At 36.0% G+C, this 10,000-nt stretch overlaps 1 protein-coding gene across 1 annotated transcript in view; it reads left to right on the top strand.

Annotated features, from left to right (window-relative positions):
• Nucleotides 1-10,000, top strand: part of LOC137628276 (proteoglycan 4-like) — a 29,422-nt gene that overhangs the window by 7,665 nt on the left and 11,757 nt on the right. The gene's annotated exons all lie outside the window — the stretch shown is intronic.

The raw sequence follows: 10,000 nt of genomic DNA, 5'->3' as shown, positions 1-10,000 counted from the left end.
GTCATAGTTATTTTGATCGAAAGTTGAGTAGAAGAATAATAGCTTTTGCAATACTGCTTAGGTTTATTTTGGAATAGTTGCAAATCTTTCAACATGTGATATTCATTAAGAAAGACAACAGCAACAACAACAACAACATAATAATAATGATAATGATAATAATAATAATAATAATAATAATAATAATAAATTATCGACAGCAACAGTATTATTTGTATCTTAATAATACCAGTCTTAGTGGTTAGATGAAGGTAATTATAGCAATAATATTTATATCGTTAATACTGGGATTGATAGTGGCTATCATGGAATAATAATGGTGATGCAGATGAAGAAGACACAAGGAATGAAGCTAATCCTGCTTTTGTTTGCAAAGGGCAACATCTCCCAAAGCATTCAGGCATAGCCAACACCGTTTATTTCAGACCTTATCTTCATCATGATTAAGTCACGATCATATATTGCAAAAATGGGAGGAAAACTCCAAAATTTGCGCTAGATGTATCAGATTGTTAACTTTTACTCCCAACTAAAAATAAAGAGAGATAAAAGGGTGTTGTGTCGTAAGGAAGATTCTAATAGGATAAATGCCGTTACCCAGCCTCATCCAGTGGTGAAATTGGCACAATTTCTTGTAAAATCACATGAACGTTAACAGTTTAATTATTAAAAGAATATTTTGGCTTTATGTATTGTCTGCGTGAAATCTATAGTATTTCTATGCTGTCACCTTCTAATTTGCGTCTGGCCATTAGGTTCTTAAATACTCAAATTTGACATTGTCTTATTGTATACAAAAATTAATATTTTCATTTGTTTACATAGATTTGAGCTAGCAGCTTTTACTTTTCATGTCAGCACTTACTCTCTTTCCTACTGCTTTTATGCCACTGAAATAGTTTTTGAAAGCCTTTTGTAATTTATTAGGATTAATATGTTAAAACTTATCGCTGAATTACTAAGGATAGTTCTAGAATTTAATGTAACAAATATTCAGTTATGAACTTCAATATCTTGGTTAAAGTTTTGCATTTCATTAAGCAATACTGTACATATAAGGTTGTAATCGTAGTCTTTGGTGAATGACGCGTGGAAGGTACTAAAAATGTATTCACATCTTATGTAATTTTACAGCTGTTACTATAGATTAACTTAACTATACCTTGAAAATGACGATAAAATAATGAAGAGTCAATTGTATTTTTATAAAAAGATTACAATTTTTTCAGTATCAACACTGGAAAATATATACCCGTGATGTGTTTTGAATATTCGTAATATAAGGGAACTTTTTTTTGTCAGATTCCCTCTTCAATCGATTTTCATTATGGCCATTGTGCTTACGGCTTTAGAGTATTAGGTTCTAATCAATTTCAGATTTCCAATAAAATCCTCTTCATTCCACTGACTACAGATACGCACCATATCTGACCTTCGATGTCAGGATGCCAGAAAACTCAAAATCAATAAATCAATTTAGCTCAAAGTGGACTCAGCCCTAATACATTGGGTCCATTCACCTACGCCTTTTATCATTCGTAAGTATTCACCTACTGTACCTACAGTGACCTTTCCCGTTCCGACACCCTCGCCGCCCTCTACCGTGGCCACCTCTCCGATTTTGCTCGCCTCCCAGTCACATTTCACCCAGACGATTCCTCAGTCCCTTGAGTCTCGCTTAATCCTAAGTCCAGTGGCACAGCCAACACCACCCAAACGCAGATCATCCCCCAGTTCTCTTCCCAAACCACCACAAGGTCGAGCGTTTTCACTTTCTGTAATCCAGTTTTCGATCACGTGAAAAGTGAGTGCAGAAGAATAGGCGTTCACGAGGAAGGAAAACTAATTAAATAGAAATTTTTTTTTTATCTATTATTATTATTATTATTATTATTATTATTATTATTATTAATTGCTAAGCTATAACCCTAGTTGGAAAAGCAGGATGCTTTAAGCCCAGGGGCTCCAACAGGGAAAATAGCCCAGTGAGGAAAGGGAACAAGGAAAAATGAAATATCTAAAGAACAGTAACATTAAAATAAATACCTCCTTTATAAACTATAAAAACTAACAAAACAATACAAAGAGAAATAAGGTAGAATGGTGTGCCTGAGTGTACCCTCAAGCAAGAGAACTCCAACCCAAGACAGTGGAAGACCATAGTATAGAGGCTATGGCACTACTCAAGACTAGAGAACAATGGTTTGATTTTGGAGTATCCTTCTCCTAGAAGAGCTGCTTACCATAGCTAAAGAGTCTCTTCTGCCCTTACCAAGAGGAAAGTGGCCTTTGAACAATTACAGTGCAGTAACCCCTTGGGGGAAGAAGATATGTTTGGTAATCTCAGTGTTGTCAGGTGTATGAGGACAGAGGAGAATATGTAAAGAATAGGCCAGACTATTCGATATGTGTGTAGTGTATTTGGGTAATATTAAGATAATCAATGCTGATATGACAATAGTCTACAGAAAACGATTACCATGTCGAGATGATTTTGTAAAAAATAACAGTCCTGTGTACAGACGTTCCTGAAGGAGGGTAGTGTCATTAGTGCACATATCATGATGCACTATAAGGAATTACCAATCAGGTGTTTGCAGCATCCTTATGGAATTTATCTGCATGCATTTTTAGCATTCTACGTCACCTCAATTCCCTCGTTTCCTCCTATCTTATAATCGTTTAAATTTATTCCATAGAGCCAAGACACAAAATGATTTGATGTTATTACATTAGATTCTTCCACCCTTTAATTAAACTTCAGGAATCATTGATCTAAAACACGTAATGCACATGTACATAATATACTTGCTTATTTTAAGTACGAAGCAAATGCAAAATCATCTTTATTTCTCCGTCATTCTAAATAGCACAGTAATATTAGTTCTATTCAAATAAGTTCACAGATATAAAAGTCTCAGATATATTGATAATTCTAGTTGGAGTTAAGATTAAGCATATGGAAATTAAGTGTAATTTTCTTGATGATGTTAGGGTAAAGAAATCTTGGAAATAAGGATATGGATAAAAACCTTCATTAGCCAGTTATTTATTATTCTAATACCACAAATATTGGCCAATACCCGAAATTTATGAACATATGGATTTCAAAATGCATTGTAGAAAAGATGCTTTAAGCATACTACTCAAAATCATTCATTTTATTTTGGGTTACTTGTTGTCTTTCTATGAAAAATTAAGATGCGTGTTAGGCAACATCTTCCTGCTACGAGTGTTTCGAAAAATTATGTTTTCTTGTTAGATATGGAGATAGTAGCATGGTAAATGACGTGTAAATTCAGATAGAAAGGTCATGTGTGCTTGTGTGTGTGTTTAAGTATCATTACTAATTTTCGCAGTATGTGCGTGCTACCGGAGTCATGGGTTTAGCTCCAGGTCAATAGTTAAGGATAAAGAAACTTAAACCGAGAAAAGAATACAGGCCTCCCATAGAATGGGCATGTAAAGGGCAGGTGGTATGAGGGCATTCACGTCGATAATTGGGACTTGTATCATATTGTAATACACGTGTAGCAAGCAATGCACTTACAAATTGAGAAGTATATTCTATATTTTCTTCTATGCTGCAACGGCAAGTAACCGTTATATGTAATTCTCTAATTTCAACTCTATTATCATTACCATTATTATATTGTCCATTTTTATGCCAATGTCAACCTTACTGACAAAAGCCGTTGAATGTACATATGCAATTGTCATCCTTAAATGACCTCTGGGACCTATAAATATCTGTGTTGTCATGCAATAAAGTTGGCTGTATGAAGACTTGCCTTTTGTTGAAGCATCTATCGTTCACGTCATAATTCTCTCTCTCTCTCTCTCTCTCTCTCTCTCTCTCTCTCTCTCTCTCTCTCTCTCTCTCTCTCTCTGTGAAAAAGTATAAAATCGCCTCATATATTTGAATAAAATTTAGACAGATTAGATTCTACAACACAATATATAATATACCTAATCAAACAAACCCTTCCACTCCTCTCTCTCTCTCTCTCTCTCTCTCTCTCTCTCTCTCTCTCTCTCTCTCTCTCTCTCTCTCCTCTCTCTCTCTCTCTCTCTCTCTCTCTCTTACTAAATAGCAGGGGATATAAAAAGACCATTTTTTTTCTCCCACATTATACAGAACTAAGTAGTTCTTCAAAAGAGAGAAGAATGTCTCGGGTGGGGGGGGGGCTTTTTTTTCATTTGCTTTCCCTTTTAGTTTATACCTGATTTGATCTTAGCTGGCCTTTACAAACATATTCAAATGTATATTAATTCACTTTGAATACAAATATCACACTTTTAACCCTTTGAACGCCGACCGCTTACATAAGTTTTTTTTTTTCACCTCTGAGTGCCAAGCCCTTTTTGGGGAAGTGGATAATTGTAACAAAAATTAATTCTATAAGCGCTCTCATACCGTAAGTTTTTACGCTAGAGAGTTCATTTTCCTCTAATATTTTTCGGCAAGTGATTGAACCATATTTTATAATCAAGAACCTTTCCATGAATTATACAGAAATGGGGAAAATAAAGTAATGCTTATTCAAAATGGAATTTTCTTAAATGATTTTCCCTAACTTATAAAGAATAAAAAACTTTTAAAACTACTAATTTGAATTTAATTTGATCACTTAGCTGAATAAATCTATTTTCTATGGATATAGAGTTCTACATATTTTGTATAAATATTGTATTTCTAAATAGCAAATAATCGTTAAAGTATTCTGTGGTCATTTTATTTTCAGCCAGTATCACCTCAGCAGTTATTCCATCGTAACCAGGAGTTTTCCCTCTCCTGAGTTTTTGATGATAGCTTCGACTTCAAACACAATGAGTTCCTTCATGGGCACCTCAAGCTCTTCAGCAGCTTCAGGTACATCAATCAAATTATTCCCTTCCCATCTCCTATTCATGACCTTACTAAAGTGTCCCACCTAATGTTGTCTTTCTTCATCTTCTCTTGTTATGGTAGATTAATTTCTTGCTTTGATGAGTATCTGCTTCTTCTTTGCCCATAAAGATTTCATTAATAATCCTATGAGTGATTCTTATATCATAGCCACTCCTTGAATTCATAACTTTGTTAGCCTCATCTGCCTTGCTGTCTAAATGTGCTCTACACTCATTCCTGGCTTTTCTTTTGACCTTACTATCAATACTGCAATCCTTAGCATGCTCTACTTAGTAATTTTCATTATCTCCACGAAAACTTTCAGCAATCAATTTCTGTCTATCTCTCCCGTTACCCATGTATCATTTGATATCCATGGCTTACTCCTTGTAACTGTGTGTCCCAAAACTCCACTATCAACTGATTGGTATATGTTCTTAATATCACACCATTCTTCATTAATTGTTTTATTCTTCATCACTTAAAGTCTCTAAGACTGCAAATCGATTCTTAAATTTAATTGTAAATGTTAATCTGTGCTCGTCTTCCAAAAGCTTGGTTTTATCAAACCTAGGTACTCTATTTACTTTTTTGTTGGGTGCTTTCAGTTTTAATTTCAGTATGGCAATGAGCTGATGATCACTACTAATAGCTACACCTCTATAGTCTCTTATATTTCTCAGGGTCCTCTTTCTCTCTTTATTAATGGCTATGTGACCTATTTGATTTTTGTAATTGCCACATGGTGAAGTCCATGTATAATTGTGGATGGCCTCGTGATGGAAAAGAGTACCTCCAATTACAAGATTGCTTGTTGAACAGAAACTTATGAAATGTGCTCCAATTTAAATTGTAACTTCGCCAAGACCCTCAACACTCATCACATTCTCTATACCTTGATTATTCCTTCCAACTTTAGCATTGAAGTCACCAAGTGCAATTTTCAACTCTCTCTCTCTCTCTCTCTCTCTCTCTCTCTCTCTCTCCTCTCTCTCTCTCTCTCCTCTCTCTCTCTCTCTCTCTCTCTCTCTACAGTTTTTCGTAGCATTCCTTTTTTTAGGGAAATCATTTATTGGTGCATAGCAAACTATAATACTCATATTGCACTGCTTTGATTTATACTTTGTAAGTAACAATCTACTATTTATAGCTTTCCACTCAATGCCTTTTCTGCTCTTGATGTCATCGTCGTTACTACCCCTTCTCTTCCAACGCCATCTGTCCTTCCTGAATAGCTATATATATTCCGTGGTCTAAGGTTTCCTTATCAAGCCCTTTACAACGTGTTTTTAAGGCCAAGATATCCAAACTATATTTCATAAATTCATAAAAACTTCCCAATCCAATTCATGGTTCTAACATTCCAATTACAAATTTTCATTTTCTTCTTTAGTAATTATAAAACGTGAGATTTTTTAAATCCATGGAGGATTTAATGGCTAGTGCCTATCTTAATAAGACAAGCAGTGGCGGGTCGTGATAAGTACTGTGGAACTACAGCACCCCCTATTTTTATTTGATATCATTGATAATATTCAATATAATGATTGTTTCTTTAATTTTTTCTTTATACTTATACAATATATAATCCTTAAGCTCAATGTCAGTAGCCATCCTTCACTTCATGCAAATAAAAAGATTTTTTTTTTGTATGGAACTATGCACTTCACAGTACCTACTGCAGAGTGTTGGCTGTTGTGCGCAGGCGCACAGGAAGCTACACGCGAGTCTGAGCCAGGGGCTGTGAAGGAGAGAGATCAGAGTAGTGCACAATGTACATAGTCATTCCAAGTCCCGACATTGGCGTGGCGATGAAGGGTAGTTATTTCTCTTTCCTCCACGGTTGATGTGCTAGAAAACTGTCTACTATATTCTTGAATGTAATGAAATGTAGAATTAGATCATTATCCTACTTCCAGCTATTTGATTTGATTCATTCTTTCGGTTCTTTTACATTTTTTTTTCGATATTCTTGACAATTCCCATGACTACAGCGGAGTCAAAACACTGCTTTTAAACACTGAAAACAATAAGACTTTTCTAGGAAGTACTATGAATTCGGAACGACTAAATACCCTTACTGCGCTTTCAGTGGAGAAAAAAAAAATCCTCAGTTGTAACTTGTCTCTCATCCAGAGATCAATGAGAAAATAATTGATCTTTTCGTTCATATTAAAACAATGAATGAATCAAGCTTGTACAGTAACAATTTAGGTTATGGCACTTTACTTACTTTACTTACTTTGATGGCTGCTTTTCCGGTCACATACAGCAGGAGAACCCTACTCTCTACAGGAGCTCCAGTCGTTTTACCTTGTTCGTTCTGAATATTTATCGTTTCAGATCACGCATTGTTCATTTGCTGTTAAATCGTCACTGTTGTATGATTTTTGAAATAAGAAAGTCTTCAGTTTCCTCTTGAAAGCCTTAATGTCTTCCATCATTCGAATGTTTCGTGGGAGTAAAGTGAAAATTGTTTGATTTTTGTTCTTTTAGGATTCTATTAAGTTTCTGAATACATTTTCTTATGCCTGTTTGTTTCCTTTCAAACAATAATAAAACAAAGGCTACAATTTTTAATTGGAACAGCACCTCCCCCCCCCCTAATTTTAGCCACGAGCCGCCACTGAAGGCAAGTGACCCCTGCAGATCCTTACTAATTCCAGTAAGGTCATCTGCTAGGCGTCAGGAGTAGAAGCCGAAGAGACATCTTGTCTATCGCCTTAAACCCAATCCGTCACCCTGCAGCCAGTGACACCTTCGAGATTTAGGGGAGCATTACCTCCACATCCAAAGTTCTCGTTACTACTCCAGTTTGCTCATCCACTTATACAACCGTTGGGAAACATGGATTGCTAAGATATACCGACTAGCACGGGATATACCGCCTACCGCCTCTCTCTCTCTCTCCTCTCTCTCTCTCTCTCTCCTCTCTCATCTCTCTCTCTCTCTCTCTCTTATATATATATATATTATATATATATATATATATATATATATATATATATATATATATACGCGCACGCGCGCGCGCGAAACGTGATGGTTAAGGTGCGTCCACACGGTCGAACAGTGTCTGTCGGACAAAACTGTGACCATATCTAAATTAAAAAAGAATGACGTCATAAGCGTGGAAATGAGGGAAGTTGATATGGTAACAAACAGTGGTACCAGATGAAGCTGACTACCAGGATTGTACTCCTTTTACCAGACAGAGTCTGGAAGAAATGTCCGAAACTGATATCCGCTGGCATCTCTGTTATCTATATCAGTGTTATAATCTGTACTCGAGAATTAAGTAGTAGTTATCAGGTTCAAGTACGGAGCATCATAACCATAGTACACCATAAAATTAAAGCACAATTCAATAAATTCAATTATGCAGCATGATTATTCCTGATCTTTTGAGAACGATGGAATGGCAGATGGAAGGACTAGTTGCAAAGACGGAGCGAAAAGAGGAGCCATTCATCCATTTTCAAGGAATCTCAAATTGATTATGAATCAGGCTTTAAAAACTATACTGATGGGCCCAAGCGCTTTATACCTTTTATTGGAGAACTAAACACCTTTTATAGCTAAGCAGGACACATATAAGAGAGGAAGCATTTTTTCCAGAAGCACGTCTGAAATTTTAAAGAATCACATAGGCCTAACTTAAAATAGCCCTTCAGTGAACTGAGGATGTTATTGTTATCAACGTGCAATGTATAGCCTATATTATTCCAAGAAATAACTGTTTGAGACTGGTCATACTTCGGATTATGTGTTCGTAACTAAATCCAAATTGTTTCAGTGATAAAGATAAAATTTTCAAAATTTGTTTCCCCTGTTCTCGTAGGGAGAGAGAGAGAGAGAGAGAGAGAGAGAGAGAGAGAGGAGAGAGAGAGAGAGAGAGAGAGAGAGAGAGAGAGAGAGAATTACGAATTTTCCTCACGATCAGACACTTAGAGGAAATGAAACTAAGGTGTCCATAATTGAAACAGATTCTGTTATGCTATACTCGTATATCTAAAAGCCATAATTTGGTTGTGTAAATGTCTTTCCTACCAACCTCCGACTTTTTTAATTTTCCAATTTGCGTAGCTCTTCTTTCAATGACCTATTTTAGATTCCATAATCTTTCCGACTTCTAAATCAGTTACAGTCATTCCACCTCACGGAGTTCTGACGTTATTTTATCTAATGCTGCTACACGATTATTTCTGTCTTTGTAAACATTTGCTTTGATATTTTATAAGCATGGGTTCCGCCAGTACGGTTTGATTAGCAACTGAGCCTCTCTTCTATCTCAAAGTCAGCTTTCCTCCGCAACTGAATTACAACTAGTTATGTGTACAGGGAACGTGATACCTAATTTTCTAAAAGTTAAAGTTAATCTGGTATACAAGTTGAACTCCGTCCAAGTTGAACTCCGTCCATAGGGCAGTGCCACTCCGCCTCCGGAGTGTCTGAAGCTCGGACTCTTACGAACAAAGGCACTGTCCGACACACCACTTTGTGCTCGTTATTGATGTCATTAACGCTTCCTTCATAATGTTACCTGGTAACAATTGTGTTCGACAAACACTGTTTGCCCGTGGTTTTCCCATCTTTAATCACCTCCATTTGTGGCCGCCGATCACTCTCCCACCTTGTGTCTTGAAACGGGGTATGGTAACTGTTTGCCCGTCGGGGACTGCCCGGTAGTGTGGACAGGGCCTTAGAGGCAAAAGATCTACAGGGAAAATGAGAAAACAGAGTAAGTCCTGATTAGTTTCGTCTTTCTACTTTAAGAGGACTGATTTATTAAGAGAAATTTTTACATTACACATGGTACAGTGAAAACACAGGCATACATATAGAAAATTGTAGAACAAAATGTCATAAAAAATGCTTCCTAAGCTCTTAGGTGACTAGGTGGGAAGAGCTGTATCCCATTAACCAGGTGTGGTGCTTAAATTGTTATTTCAGATGTCAGGTGAATTTTCTTTTAGGCCTTCCGATCGTTACCTACAATTTCTTTATATTAATATGGGTTTATATATATATATATATATATATATATATATATATATATATATATATATATATATATATATATATATATAAGCATGCTTGCATATATGT

The sequence above is a fragment of the Palaemon carinicauda genome, chromosome 36 (genome assembly GCF_036898095.1).
Source record: "Palaemon carinicauda isolate YSFRI2023 chromosome 36, ASM3689809v2, whole genome shotgun sequence".
NCBI classification, from domain to species: Eukaryota; Metazoa; Arthropoda; class Malacostraca; order Decapoda; family Palaemonidae; genus Palaemon; species Palaemon carinicauda.
The sequence above is the reverse complement of the archived record's forward strand: the minus strand, read 5'-3'. Positions and strand labels throughout refer to the sequence as shown.